We start from the raw sequence: 15,378 nt of genomic DNA, 5'->3' as shown, positions 1-15,378 counted from the left end.
GCTACCCACAGTGCAACGCTCCAGAAACCGACGCTAGCCTCGGACCGCGGACGCACACCACCGAATTAATGTGCTTAGTGTGGCCGCGCGCACTCGATTTTATAAAATCTGTTTTACAAAACCGGTTTATGCAAATTCGGAATAGTCCCGTAGTGTAGATGTACCCTCAGCATTAGAAACAAGGAAAGCAAATCTTCCTTTTAATTAGAGATGAACCTTGTATTTGTTTCAGTTTCAGGAAATATAGCTTCAAATGATTGGCGCAGAGCTCACCCTCTTTCTGATTTGGTTCTGGAATGGATCCAAAAAACAGAACTAGTCAAAAAATGTTCATTGAAACCTTTTTTTTTTTTAATGAAAAAATGTCATTTCAATGTAATGGAAATTTTCACACAAATCTTTCTATTTTCACCAATTTTAAAAATTTTCTTTTAATAAATGAAAATCAAAAATTTGTGGAATTTCAGTTTTTTCAACAAAAACAAAAAATATGGTTGAAGAAAATGAAAGAATCATTTTAATTTTCTTTGAAATCTTTTGCTGGGAAAAAAATGTCTGTCAACCAGTTCTCCAAAGACCAATAGGGAGCTATTCTCTTGCTCTGATTCAGATACAGAACTCATGAGAGCAGCTGATCTTGATAAATTTCTTTCTCACAGTGGCTCTAATTTAGAGGATGTATCGTCCATTGGTTAACACACTTGTTTAGGATTGAAGAGATCTGGGTTCAAATGCCTGCTCCACCACAGGCTTCCTCTGTGATCTTGGGCAAATCCCTTAGTGCCAGATTTGTAAAGCATTTAGGTGTCTCTATGACTTAGATGGCTAAGTTCTATTTTCAAAAGTGACTTGGGGTCCTAAGTGCCTAAGTCCACTTGACACTTAAATACCTTTGAAAATCTGGGGCTTTGTGACTCTGCTCCCAAGTTCCCCATCTGTGAAATAGCACTGCTCTACCTCACACGGCTGTTATGAGGATAAATAAAATAAAGATTGAGAGGGGCTCAGATACTATGGTAATGGTAAGATTGTGAGCGGCTCAAGTGAGTTTGCTCTAAGGCCAAGATTTCATATGTAGTGATTTTAAAATGCCTTCATTTTTTGGGTACCCAATTTGATACTTGACCTTAAAGGTGCTTGGTTTTCAGAGGCTGGATGCTCAGAATATCTTGACCAACTCTCTGAATGCTGAACCCTCACCTTAATCATCTTCTTCTTGTCTCCTTTTGTCCAAACTAAAATGGTGGCCTGTCGCTCTGACATCTCCTTGGATGCCTAGCTGTCAGTTTAAGATCAACATGACAAAAATGGAATTCTTTATCTCCCCTTCTCCCCAACTTCCCCGCTACCTCCGTTCTTGGTCTCTGTGGACCACTCCACCATCTTGCCCATCACTCAGGCCTGTCACCTGGATGTCACCTTGGGCCTCTCTCTAGGTCTTCCCATGTCTAAGCCTGGCTGTTTCTTTCTGCATAACATCTCTTAGACAAGGCTATCATCCACACAACTAAAATTTCCATCCAGGCTCTCATCTCACACCTCGAATAGTGCAACACCTTCCTCTCTTGACAAATGAATATTGCCCTGTTCTTAACCATTCAAAATGCTGCTGCAAAGATCGTTTTCATAGCCCATTGCTGTGATCATGTCACCCCTCTTTACATCCCCTCCCTCACTCCCTTGTCTCTATGGCATCAAACATTAGCTACTTGTCTGTACTTTCAAGGATCCTCTCAGTCTACCTCTGCCCTCATTCACCACTGAACTGTCGACTCCCACCTTCAATTGGCTGATGATGCCTGCCTCCTCCCCCCACTGGTTAAATTCTCAAACAAGAACCTTCCTGCTTTCTCCCAAGGTGCCCCTCATAGTTGGGAGAAGCTCTCTGCAAAGCTGCCTCATTCTCTTCCTTCAAAATCCTACTTTTCCAAAATGCCTGCAAAAAAACTTCATATATTCATAGTGGCTTAGGCCAGAAGAGACTATTAGATGTAGTCTGAACTGCATACCATAGGCCATTAAATTTCACCGTTATCCCTGTATTGGCCCCAATAGTTTGCAGTTGACTAAAGCATAACTTGTGTTTGGCTACATGCAGTGGTTCTCAAGCTTTTTGTACTGACCCCTGTTACACAGCAAGCCTCTCAGTGTGACCCACCCTTATAAATTAAAAATACTTTTTTTATATTTAACCCTATTTAAAGTAATATTTATACGTCACAGCAAACTTAGCTAGCTGGGCGGTATGTACTTGCGACCCCTCATGTAAGAACCTTGTGACCCCCTCAGGGGTCGTGACCTCCAATTTGAGAACCCGTGATTACAGCATATTGCCCAGAAAGGCACCCAGTCTTGAGCTGAAGACATCAAGAAATGTGCCTAGGGCAGCCCTCACTGGAAATGCCAAGGTCAGGACAGGCTGCAAAAAGGAGAGCAGATACTCCCAAGACTGGTTGTATTGTCCAGGACTGGGAATTATTCTGATGCATTCAGCAGTGTCTAGGGACACCTCTTTCTGCATAAATTTTGCATAGTGGGTGTGACACTGTATGGAACATATGGGACACTTTATGATAGTGTTGATACCAATATTATAAAATTGCAAGGAATCTGACCAGATATGCCATATGGGGTATCTGTCAAAATGTTATAATTTGCTAAGTATGGTAATCTTGTTTATATGTTTGTATCACCTTTGTATTGGAAGTTATAGATAATGTATGATATTTCCAAACTTGTACTGTTTCTGGGTGACACCCCCAGACAGATTGGCATCAGCACTGCCTAGCCTGATGGATGGCCCATCAAGGGTCAACCATGCAATGAACTCACTGAAAGGAACCAGGGGTACACCTTCTGACTCAGCAAGACATATAGGGACATCGCTGTGGACAGACCTCTAAGATTTTTCGATGCCATATGCTGTGAAGCTTGTGTTTGGGACACATGAAGTGCAAGCCACATGGCAAAAGGAATATGAAGGGCAGTGGCATCATCTCCATTTTGTCTTCATTCCTGCTTCTTACCTCTGGAGTAATTTTTCTACAAACTGAAGCTCTGAACAAAGGACTGAATGACCCATCCAAGCTGTGGATGTTTTCCAGAGGTACTTTCAAGCCAGCAAATTCACTACTGCTAAGAACCTGATATATGGACTTTGAAGTCTCTGTATATATCTGAGTGCTTTATCATTTAACAACTCTCATCTTGTTCTTTCTTTTTTCTTTATAATAACCTTTTAGTTTTAGACACTAAAGGATTGGCTGGCAGCGTGGTACTTTGGGTAAGAGCCAACCTAATACTGACCTGGCAATGTGACTGGCCCTTTGGGGTTTTAAAGAACATTTTGTATAGTGAGCAGAGTTTTTAAAATAACTTCTCACTGTACTGGACCTAGGTGCTCGTTGGGAGCCAAAGAACTGGAATGCAATAAAGGGGGCTCTGTGATTTCCTTTTTCAGCTTCTCGATAACCAGGGTGGGGGATCAGGAGCACAGTTTGTGACCGGTTGGGGAGTTTAATTTCAGTGTTACCCACCAGTCTTGGGAGTATCTGCTCTGGCATTTCCAGTGCGGGCTGCTAGGCATACCGGGTCACAGGTTGTTCTAGGGAAGAATCACTCTAATAATTTACATCTTGGAGGCAGTCTGTAGAAATCTTCCGTTAATCCCTAATGGATGGAAACCAAGCTGTCATTCTACTTACCCTTCTCTGCCCCCTTCCTTTCTCTCCCTTTCCTTTTGTTGTGGGGGAGGGGGGACTGTCTTTTTTTTTATTATTGTTTTCTCTTAATTTTTTTTGCGGGGTGGGGGGAATCAATTAAATATAAATTGTAAAAAATTGTCCTTACTTCCAGTTTGAATTTGCCTGACTGCAGCTTTGAGGCATTAGTTCTTGTTATGCCTTTCTCCAATAGATTGAAGAGCTCTTTAGTACCTGGTATTTTCTCCCCTGCAATCAATTCAATTCTCACTCTTTTTGATAAGCTAAACAGACCGAGCTCTTTAAGTTTCTCTCTCTCTCTGTTCAGCATTTTCTCCACCCCTTAGATCATTTTTGTGGCTCTTTTCTGCACCCTCTCCAATTTTTCAACAGCCTTTTAAAAACGTAGACACCAGAACTGTATGCAGTATTCCGGTGTCATATACAGAGGGAACATCATCTCCCTATTCCTACTAGCTACTCCCCTGCTTATACATCCAGGAATCGCATGAGCCTTTTTGACTACAGCATTGCACTGGGAGCTCATGTTCAGAGTCATACGTCCACCATGACCCCAATTCCTTTCCAGACACTGCTTTCCAGGATACATTTTCCATTCTGTAGATAGGGCCAGCATTCCTTGATCCTAGATATATAACTTTGCATTTAGCTGTATTAAAACTCATTTTATTTGAACGGGCCCAGCTAAGCAGGCAATCCAGATTGCCCTGTACAACTGTCCTGTACTCCTTATTTACCACTCTGCCAGTCTTTGTGTCATTTGCAAATTTTATCAGCAGTGATTTTTGTATTTACCTCCAGACCATTGATGAATATGTTGAATAGCAATGGACCTAGCATTGATCCCTGCAGAATCCCACTAGGAACACCCCCCATTCTGTGATAATTCCCAATTGACAAATATTTTTGAGACCTGCCAGTTAGCTCATTCTTAATACATTTGACACCTGCTCTGCTGATATTGTGTAGTGCTAATCTTTTAATCAGAATGTTGTGCAGTACGCCTTTCAAAGGTCTAAGTCTATTAACTTTATCAAACAAACTTGTAATCTCAAAGAATGGACTCAGTTTTGTTTGAGGACACCTATTTTCCAGAAAATCATGGTGATCAGAATTATATTCCTATCCTTTAATTCCTTCACCAACTGAATCCAATATCAGATTTTCCATTACTAGGCCCAGGACTGATATCAGGCTAACTGGCATATAGTTACCCAGATCATCCTGCTTGCTCCTTTTTAAGATTGGCACAGCATTAGCATTCTTCCATTTTTCTGGAACTTTCCTGGCATTCCAAGATTTATTAAAAAACAAACATCAGGGAGCCAGAGATCTCAACCAGCTCTTTTATGTCGCTTTGGTGCAAGTTATCTGGGCCTCCCCATTTAAGAATGTTTATAAATAGTAACATGATGTTTAATATCTTTTCAGTTATTAAAACACTAGAAAGTACTTCAGCAGCTTTTTGTGGTACAAGTACATAATCCTGCTTCTTTCCAAAATATAAAACAGAAATATTTATTTAACACATCTGCCTTTTCAACAATTTTAATATCTCTACCTAGGAATGGGCTTATCACAGGGCTAGGATTTCTTTTGTTCCTCATATACTTAAAAAGCTCCTTCTTAGTATCCTTAGCCCTGACCACTGCAGAATTTTCCCTGATGTCTTTAGCTTCCCTTATCCATTTTCTGCACTTCATAATGTTTCGTTTATATTGATTGCTACCTATTTCCTGCTTTCTCCATTTTTATATATTGCTTTAATATTTTTAATAGCTGTTTTCACTTCACCACTGAACCAGGATGGGCTTTTGGCCAAACTTGTCACCTTCACAGTGGTTAGGCTGCTGATGTGCTAAGACCACTGCCTATCATGTTGCCCAGTATTGCCTCATTGTTCCCTTGTATTTTCCCCCTATTTGTGTCTGCTATTTCTTGTTTTATACTTTGCCCATAAGCTGTTGGGAGCAGTGACCACTTTATTCAGTACCTAGCACTGGTCCCTGATTAGGCTTCTTAGGTGCTACGATAAAACTACTACTAATAAACCTTACCTAGACTCAAATGCTATCTGTTTGTCCCATATTCTCTTGCCAAAGAAAAGGTAAAAAAACAGACTGGATAAGAACTCTGTTTCGTTATTCACTAGAAGCCATGCTGGCGATGTGTGTGCATTTCTGTGTCCCTTTCCCTAAAATAACGCATCTGAGCTTGTCATTATCAATGGCATTGACTAGTGTAATTAATATATGCTAAAAAGGTTTATTTGCCTTGTCAAAACAGATCCAATTTATTCTTTTATTAGTCTCAAGACTTTGGGTCTGATAACACATCAGGTACCATTTATTATTCAATTGGTGTGAATGGGATTAAAGAATTTAGACTGAAAGTGGGGTTTTTTTTGTTTGTTTGTTATTTTATGCTTTTCCAGCATGTTCACTTTGTTCGCTTGTGGCTTTGAGCCTGAAATTGGATAAGTGAAAGATGGTGGATGGGATCCATCTGCCAGGAAATTGTGAGCATATGAGCATCTGTTGCTAGCATTAGGATCAGCGGTATAGAGCATGTGCTGATTATTTCAGTCAAATCCATCAGAAGTACACAACCTGTCTAAGAATAAAAATTCAACCCAAATCAGCAAGTCATGATTCACACAAAGACTGAGAGGTGCTGTTATTATACCCAGCTTGGAAAAGAGTGACATTTCCCACCACCTCAGCTAGAATCGCCATCTGATAGGCTATCAGGAAGACACGGACTTAACACCTGCAAAACAGCAGCTCTGTATCTGACACTGGTGCAACTAGCGGTTGGAATACTGTGGCCAGTTCTGATGTCCACAATTCAAAACAGATGTTGATAAATAGGAGAGGGGTCAGAGGAGAGTCATGAGAATAATTAAAGGATTGGAAAACATGCTTTATAGTGATAGACTCAAGGAGTTCAATTTATGTAGCTTAAGAGAAGGTTAAGGAGGGGACCTTGATTACAGTCCATATGTACCTACATGGGGAACAAATATTTAATAATAGACTCTTCAATCTAGCAGAGAAAGGTACAACACAATCCAATGGCTGGAAGTTGAAGCTAAACAAACTGAGACTGGAAACAAGGTGTAAATTTTTAACAGTAACCTTGGAACAATTTACTAAGAGTGATGGTGGATTCTCCATCACTGACAATTTTTAAATCAAGAGGTTTTTCTAAAAGATCTGCTCTAGGAATTATTTTGGAGAAGTTCTATGGTCTGTGTTATACACAGGAGATCAGACTAGATGATCAAAATGGTACCTTCTGGCCTTAGAATCTGTATTGTGCAGGTGTACAAAGGTTTGGACTAGAAATGTCAGGGGGCTGGGGGGGAGTTCACCACGGGCAATGGCATCAGCACATCTGCTCAAACTACCCATGGCTGAATAGAAACCCTCTCACGTTTTTTTTCTTTCTTGGTGCATGCACACTGTAATCCTCCCAGACGTCACATCTACTCAAGCAAAGAAGTGAACATGTTCTTAAATACCATTCACAATTTGAGTCTGCCAAATACTTAGTAGGTGGCAGGCACTCTCTTGGGTAAAACTTGGCCGACTGAGACCACTTTGACTCACATCACACCAATAGTTTGATCCTAGCTCTGTGGGTGAAACATACACACACACAGAAACTTTTTTTGAAAAATGACTGGGGTTCTTTTTGGAGGGTGGGGGACATAACTCTACAAACCCTGGCTCAAAATGACCCCTAATTTGGGTCACTAACCCTACCCTGCCCTCCCATGACACATAGCAAATTTAAAGAATATCCATCATAGCATGTGGATTTTAGAGCACTGAAAAACGGGATCCTTTAACCAGGAGGGATGATGGAAGGAAAGGGCTCCTCTCCACACCTACCTGTAGCATAGAAGGCTCTGAAAGGTGTGAAGCGGTCCAGTCATCTCTGGCTACATGTACACGGGTGCCTATATGTAGTTACATGTGCGTTGTTGTGCGAGGACCCCACATCTGAAGCACACCACTGAAGGACAGTGCACAATAAAGAAACTAGCACGCATGAGGGGGTGGGAGTATGTACGCACCTCTGCTACCCAGTGGATTCGGTTGAGGAAGCCCCACAACAAGAAGTCTGAGGAGGACCCAGAGCCCCTGCAGGAACCAGAATCTGAGGCTGTTAAGTGTTACCTCAGCCTGCCTCCCGCCCCGCCGGCGCCCCCCCTCCCCACCACCCTTCCATGACCCCTGAGCAACACACAGCTGTAAATCGGTGATTGTATTAAAATCCATTGAACTATTGTAATGCACGTAGTGGAAGCTGTAACAAAATCACTAATGAGCAATCACTGTGCCTCTGTGTCTGTGCATTTCTCTGCCAGCACTTTGGTAGCAATAGCCCCTGGGCTGCATGGACCAAGGAGGAAGGGGGCAGATTTGGAAAAGGGCCAGGTAGGGAAAGAACTGTTTCATGACATTTATGGTTGTTAGGGTGACCAGATATCAAGTGTGAAAAATTGGGACAGGGGGTGGGGGGTGGTAATAGGAGCCTATATATAAAAAAGCCCCAAATATCAGGACTGTCCCTATAAAATCAGGACACCCGGTCACCCTAATGGTTGTTCAAAAATCTCAAATCACCCTTCCCCCCACCCTCCCCACTCTGTCTTTCCTTCTTAGAAATGCATGTCATACAGAAGAGGGTGGTTGCTGGCTTGAGTGAGGGCCTGCTTAGGCCCAGGAAGGAAGGAACAATTTAGTTGTCTGAGGAGTGTCAGAGCAGTCCATTCTCCCATCCCACTCCCTGGTGTCTGGACTCTCCCTGCACTGCAGAAGCCAGGAGAAGCGGGGATGGGTGAAGGATCCACTCTGGTGGTTGCAAATACAACTCCATGTGATGTGCCTTATCAGTGGAAAGTGACAGGCTTGCAGTGTTAATAGTTCAGGGAAGAAAATCCACTTGCAGTCAGACGGTCTGTTTCCCTGCTCCTTTCAATGCTGTACGCTGGACCTGCTGGCCATACAGAGGGGTTTTAGGAGCTGGGTGAATGTTCATTGTGAGTCTCTGTTCTCTTCCCCAGGAACTCGGTCTGCTGGCTTAGAATTCAGTCAATTTCCTCTCAGATTGCCTCCCAGTCCTGTAAGCAGGACTCAGCATAGTTTTGGCATTAAGCTGGTTGTTCTGGTTTAATGGCTAGGCAAATGTGCTTGGTCCACCTGTGTAACTCACCTAACTCCTCCACTCAGTCATGGGAAGAGTGGTGACCATTAGCAGAAACATCTCTTTGGCATGGGAGGGCAGATCTCCTCCCCACAGGACTGGAACGATACTGCTCTCTTCCTGTTATGTTGCCCAGATGATAGCCAGCCTTTAAAGAACAAACGGGTAACTGGTAACATTGCCCCTGAAAGGAACCAAACCCCACCCCAACCAACCCCTTTATGCACTGTAAACATTACAACATTTTAACAACAGGACTGCAGATCTTACCCTTATTACCCAGCTCTTTCCTTGTGGGCTGCAAAAGTTGTCTGAGAAGGAAGGAAACTAACAGTTGCATTCTTGAGATGCTGAAAAAAAGTATCGATATTGTGGCCTTTGTCAGCAGTTATGTTACATGGAGGTTTGGTTGGGTTCCTTCAAAGGAGAAATGAAATATGGCTCCTTTTTCTTTGTCTCAGCAGGACATTGTGTGGCTGACAGGGAAACTATTCTGCAGAAGGGTAGGAGCAGCACCCCAGGGACAGCAGAGGCAGAGGGAAAAGGACCCTGGAGGACCTGCTCAAGGAGCAGTTCAAGTTCCTTAGAACAAGGGAGGATTGGGCTCCTTAGGCAGGATGAGGCACTCATGAACCGGCTCCTTGAAATGCAGTCATGCCACAGGGAATGGGAGTATGCCCAGAGGGAGCAGGACCATGGCCAGAAAAGACTGAAGAAGGATTATGTGAAACCCCTCCCAAAACTTTACTGAACTGTTTTTCAAAAGTACTTTAACAATGACTGAAGTGATCTCCCTAAAGCATCCTTACACAGAGCTGTTCATATATATAAACTTTGCTCAATGCTTGCATGAAATTGCATATACCCCTCTGCATCACAAAACCACAGCCCAACGTGTGAGCCTTGTGGAGGGGCCCTCACACAACTGTCTGCTTTCAGTTAGAACATTCGTGTCAGCTGCCAGGGATCGAAACCCATGCAGATATGGTGCAACACAACTGTGTAGCAATGGTCTGTTGAGCTTTTCGAGAAGCACCATAGTAGCACATAGTGTCCTTCACCTTCTGGCTCCCCACTGTTCCATGATGTGCAAGCACATAGCATCACAAATTTCCCTTGCCCACGAGGAACAAGGAGCAGTGTGAACATGGGGTGGGACCCAGCTGGCTGTATAGGGTTGACAAACCAGATTTGTCCAGTGCCCACTCACTCCTGAAGTAGTCCTCTTTAGACTCCGATATTTTGTGCAAAGCACAGCACGCCATAATTACACAAACCCTGTTGGCCACACTGCCATCCACATGGGTCCGCAGACCTTTCCAGTGAGCTTTGAGCTACCCAAAGGTGCACTCACCACCAAGCCCCAGCTACTGAGCCTGTAGTTGAATTCCCTTTCTCTTGGCTTGGCAATATTGGGGTACAGCTTCATGAGCCATATTAGGAGTAGATATGTGGGGGTTCCCCAAAATAACAACACAGAAACACCATAAAGTCCATTCTTCCTCTTTCAAGTACAACCCAGCCTCTTGCGCACACTGGCATCATGAACCTTTTCTGGCCAACACTGGTGCTCATGAACTGACCTCTGTGGTCCACTAAGCCTTGGAGAACAAGTGAATAGTAACCTATCCGCTATTGCACCATGGAACATTTGTCCCACAAACAGTAGCAGGGGCAGAACCATGTCATCATAAACTAGTGACCTGATTTTGGAGAAATAAGAACCCTCTCAAACCTTCCCTCAGCTCCTAAGCAGAACTGAATCCAAACCAAGCTAAACCTTTGTTTAAGGAGCCCCTTCTTATTCACGCTCCACTTTCCATGCTCTGACCCCACTGCAACAACCTCGCCTGCTCTGTGATCCCCTCTGTCGTCTGACTCCCCTCTCCTTTACAGAATTGCTGTGAGGTGAGCAGAGACCTGGGGCCTGTTGGAATTTTAACAAACTCTGGGATAAGCCATGTTCAAAGCAAGAGACCTTTACTTTGAGCAGACTTGACACATAAGAAGAAGACAAGAATGGCCATACTGAGTGGATGTTTCAGAGAACTAGCCCCAATGACTTCAATATCTTTCTTGAGTAGTAACAGCTAATTTAGACCCAACATTTTGTATGTATTTTTGGGATTATGTTTTCCAATACACATTTCATCTGCCATTTTATTGCCCAGTCACCCAGCTTTGTGAGACCCCTTTTTAACTCGTCACACTCTGCTTTGGACTTAACTATCGTGAGTCATTTTGTATCATCTGCAAACGTTACCACCTCACTCTTTACCCCTTTTTCCAGACCATGTATGAATGTTGAACAACACTGGTCCCAGTACAGACCCCTGGGGGAACACTGCTATTTACCAGTCAAAACTGTCCTACCCCTTGTTTCCTGCCTTTTAACCAGTCACTGATCCACGAGAGGACCTTCCCTCTTAGCCCATTACTGCTTAGTTTGCTTAAGAGCCTTTAGCGAGGGACCTTGTCAAAGGCTTTCTGACAGTCCAATCTCCCCAGAAGCTGCAAATGGAAGTTAAACAAGATGCATCCCTGAGGCATACCTCAGGTGAGCATTCTAGAGGTTAGGGTTAGGAAGGAGCACATGCCCATCATGACTCCCTGGGTGAGGTCGGACAGGAACAGTGCAGTCCCTCTAACCCCTGCTATGCCTGTCTCTAATGTGGGAGAGCAGGATTCTCTGGTCAGCAGTATCAAATGTTGCAGAGAGATCCTGCCAGAAGAAAGGACTTCTGCAGTAGTAAAAAAAAAGGTCCCAGAGTTACCCAGTGCAATTTATATTGCATAGAGAGCCCCAGAGTGTCCCTATGACATGGAGGATGACTGTTCAGCTGGGCCAAACTTGTACAAGGAAGGGAGAACTCTTGGGATTTACATTACATTGAGTAAGAGGGAAGAACTTTGTTTCAAGTCACCCATATTACTCATTTCTCTTGTATTTCTCTCACACAAGTTTTCTTGGTCTTATTTTGGGCATAGTCACATTTCAAATATGTCTGAACTTTGAGCCTGATTCTGATCTCAGTTACACCAGCATAAATCAGAAGTAGCTCAAGTGAAAAACATGGACTCACAGTAGTGTAAAACTGGTGTGAGAGCAGAATAAGACCCTGCCTGTCTTAAATGGAGCCCAGTTACACAAAGTTGAACAAAAACATTTTTTTTAAAGATATACAAATGTTTTCTTGAATCTGAAATTTTGTCCAAATCCAATACAGATACCACATTTCAGCTCAGTTCTAATTCAAAGAGATTGGACCAACGATGTATTTATTTACCTATTTATATTGTGGTAGCACCAGCAGGCCCAAATCCAGGCCCCACAAAACTAGGCATTGTCCAAATGAGTTAAACAAAGATAGTCCGTGTTCCTGTGAGCTCAAAGTAGAGGACACTGTTTCTCAATGTTTTCCAAACTGGGTACCCAACAACTGTGCTAAACTCCATAAAGCATCCTTTCTATTCATTCCATCACAGCTTGCTTATACAGAATCATCATTCTTTTTCAGCAGTTTAGTCAAGGATAAACCCATCTGACTGAGTTTACCGACTTCTCCTTTGAGGAATATGGAATTTAATTCAGGTTAATTCACTCACTTTTTTTTTAAACCACTACACCATTGATTCCTTTTAGATCCTTGATGAGACTTGTGATCGTCATAGAACACTGGGCCAAAGTCACTACTGGGGTAACTGAGGCTTACACCAGGGATGTTTAGACTCATTTTGACTATAAATAGCAGCCACACTCTGAAGGATACATCTATTCAAAATAAGTATGGTGATCACTGGCTTCTCTCTCAGTTAATTGCAAGGATACACTCAAAATGAGCCACTGCACTGAATCAGTTTCCTTGTTACATTTTTTAAATACCCATTTTTATACGCAGATTCACTCTGTTTGCTTTGAAATTAAGTAGGGGAAAGTTCAAATCATTTGCTCTTCCTTTTGTCATGTTTAAATTTAGAGGAGCCAGCAGAGAAGTTCAGCAATGCAAAAAGCAGAATAAAGAATGCTGTCTTCTACAAAACAAAATCGTAACTTAGGTTGCTTCCAGGAAGAACTGCTTGTTATTCAGCTTCCAGATTAAAAAGCAATTGAATATTCTCCCCTGGCAACCCTGATAGAATATTTAACTGGTGACAAGGAATGAACTGTTTAGATCTATTCTGTGCAATCATCTAAGTCCCCAAACTGCAAAATATGATTCTGTATCACTGCAGAAAGAGTGAAATTCACTCCTAGAGACTGACACCATTTTCAGCGACCTCTCACCTGGAAAAAAAAATCCACTCCTTCCTCTCTTCCCAGCTCCTTGGGGGAGCTGCATTGCCATGGAGGGGAAGAGATCCAGAATTTAGGCTCTGCTCTCTAGAGATCTTGATGGGATCTGCAGATTTCAGGGCAGAAATGTTTTTGCTCATTCTATATAGGTCAAATTCCCAACTCTGTAATGGGAGAATTCGATGGAAATTCCACTCATGGGAAATCACTGCATTTCCAACTCCCTATATATTTTTTCCTGCCTAGAGAATGGTCAAGCCCCATGATATTCTGGTCCAATGTGCATAAGGTTAGAGAAATATTACAGTTATAAATATCAAAAATGCAGCTAGATATTTCAAAAGATGGATGAGCATTGTCATTGCAGGTACCATAGGTGTGAAGGAATGTAAATGTTCCAGGGACCCAATTTTAGTCCATGGAGGTAACTGAGGTGGCCTTATATAAGCACCTGGAATATAAAATGTGAAACATGTTGAAATTAATTCATTGTATCCAGAGTTTATATTTGGCATTACAGAGAAATTAAATGTTTCATTTTAATCTTTCTGAGCAGAGATGGGGAGAAAAATATCACAGATCCATCACTTACTATGTCCTGTTGTGTAGAGTTTTTTTTGGGGGGGGTGCAAGTTGGGGAGCAGTTATATTTTATAATTTCTAATTAAATCTGTAATGAAGCCACAATATTAGCAGCCTTGAACAGGAATATCTAGGGGCCAAAACTGAAAGAAAAAATGGTAATGGAAGCTTTACCCACAAACCCAGTCCCACCCGCTTGAGTATCCAAAAGGAGATGGCCAAATGAGACACCAGTTACAGCAGATTCTCCTAATGTGATCTTCCCTTGTTTTTCTTGTGCGATTTGACCAGCACTGAAATGGTTCATGTTGGCATTCATGCCATCATTATTAGGCTTCAGAGTCAACATCTGATTGAGGTGATGGGGCCAGTTAAGACATTTCAGATGTTTCAGGCTGTCTTCTGATTCAGCTAGATATCGCTTTATCAGTTAACCTCCATGTTGTGAACAGAGTTTATCTTCCCAACCATGAAGGCTACAAACGCTTTTAAAAACGAAAGCTTTGTCATCTTGTGCTACAGAAACTTTCTCATAAAATTATACCAACTTGTGAAGCTGGTTCAATTTAACCGCAGGTTCTACCAATCTCTGGTAAGCATGAGCCACTGGGAGTCACAGAATTCTGTTTGAATGACAGACAGATGAGCAACTAAAAAGTTAGGTAAAGGATGTCACTGAAAAAGTCAGATGCTGCATCTGCAGTGGGCTAAATTTGTGTTATGGTGATACTACAAACCAGGAAAAAAACCAACATAACTCCACATATCCTGATGCATTGCTATTAGTATTACAATATTTATTATCTTTTTGTTTGATACATGGCACTGGCGTGGGCAGAAAATAATCTTGATACCCATGAGACACTGATTTATGGGTGTGTTTTTTCTTCCTATACCAGCTGGGGCTCTATATTATGGAGTATTTGCTGTCAGTACTGACTTGCATTGCTCCTCTACAGCACATTTATTACAGGATGTAAAAACAATGTGGATGTACAAAATCCGTGTTAATTTCAATGTATTCACTGACTGATTGCTGCTCAAATTAAATTTGGGAGCCCAATAACTTCTCCCTGGATTGGCTTATAACACAGACCGCAAGTACTTTTTGCAAGATAATGAAATTGTTTATCTGTAAGATATGTTCTCCTGGGTTGCAGAGTTCACACATGGAAAAGGCCTGAGTTTTATTGTTTCAGATCTGGAAGCAAGTTAGTATTATAACTGCTCTGTGGGAATCCCCTCTTCCCCCATTCCTACTGACAGCAGAGTATATTACAGTACGGTGTTGCCTCTCTCATGCTAGAACGTGTTGAAGTTCACTTTAATTTTGTGCTTCTGAGATCGTTAGAAGACAACATGATATATTTGTTATCCGTAGTCGGTGCTTTAGCTTCTCTGTAAGTAGAATAAAAAGTCAGTGTATCCCACAGTGCTGAAACTGAGCCCAAGAGCAAAGGAGCTCAGGCTCTGATTCTTCTTCCAGACCTGCTGTATGGACATTCCTAACATACTCACCAGAAAGCACAGAGTATATTATTATTATTTACTTTATTATTAATTTTG

General features: G+C 42.2%; 1 long non-coding RNA gene across 1 annotated transcript in view; it reads left to right on the top strand.

Annotated features, from left to right (window-relative positions):
• The window catches only part of LOC123368661, a 35,532-nt gene that overhangs the window by 19,697 nt on the left and 457 nt on the right, over positions 1 to 15,378 (top strand). The window lies entirely within an intron of this gene.

This window comes from Mauremys mutica, chromosome 4 (assembly GCF_020497125.1).
Source record: "Mauremys mutica isolate MM-2020 ecotype Southern chromosome 4, ASM2049712v1, whole genome shotgun sequence".
Lineage (NCBI taxonomy): Eukaryota > Metazoa > Chordata > Testudines > Geoemydidae > Mauremys > Mauremys mutica.
The sequence above is the reverse complement of the archived record's forward strand: the minus strand, read 5'-3'. Positions and strand labels throughout refer to the sequence as shown.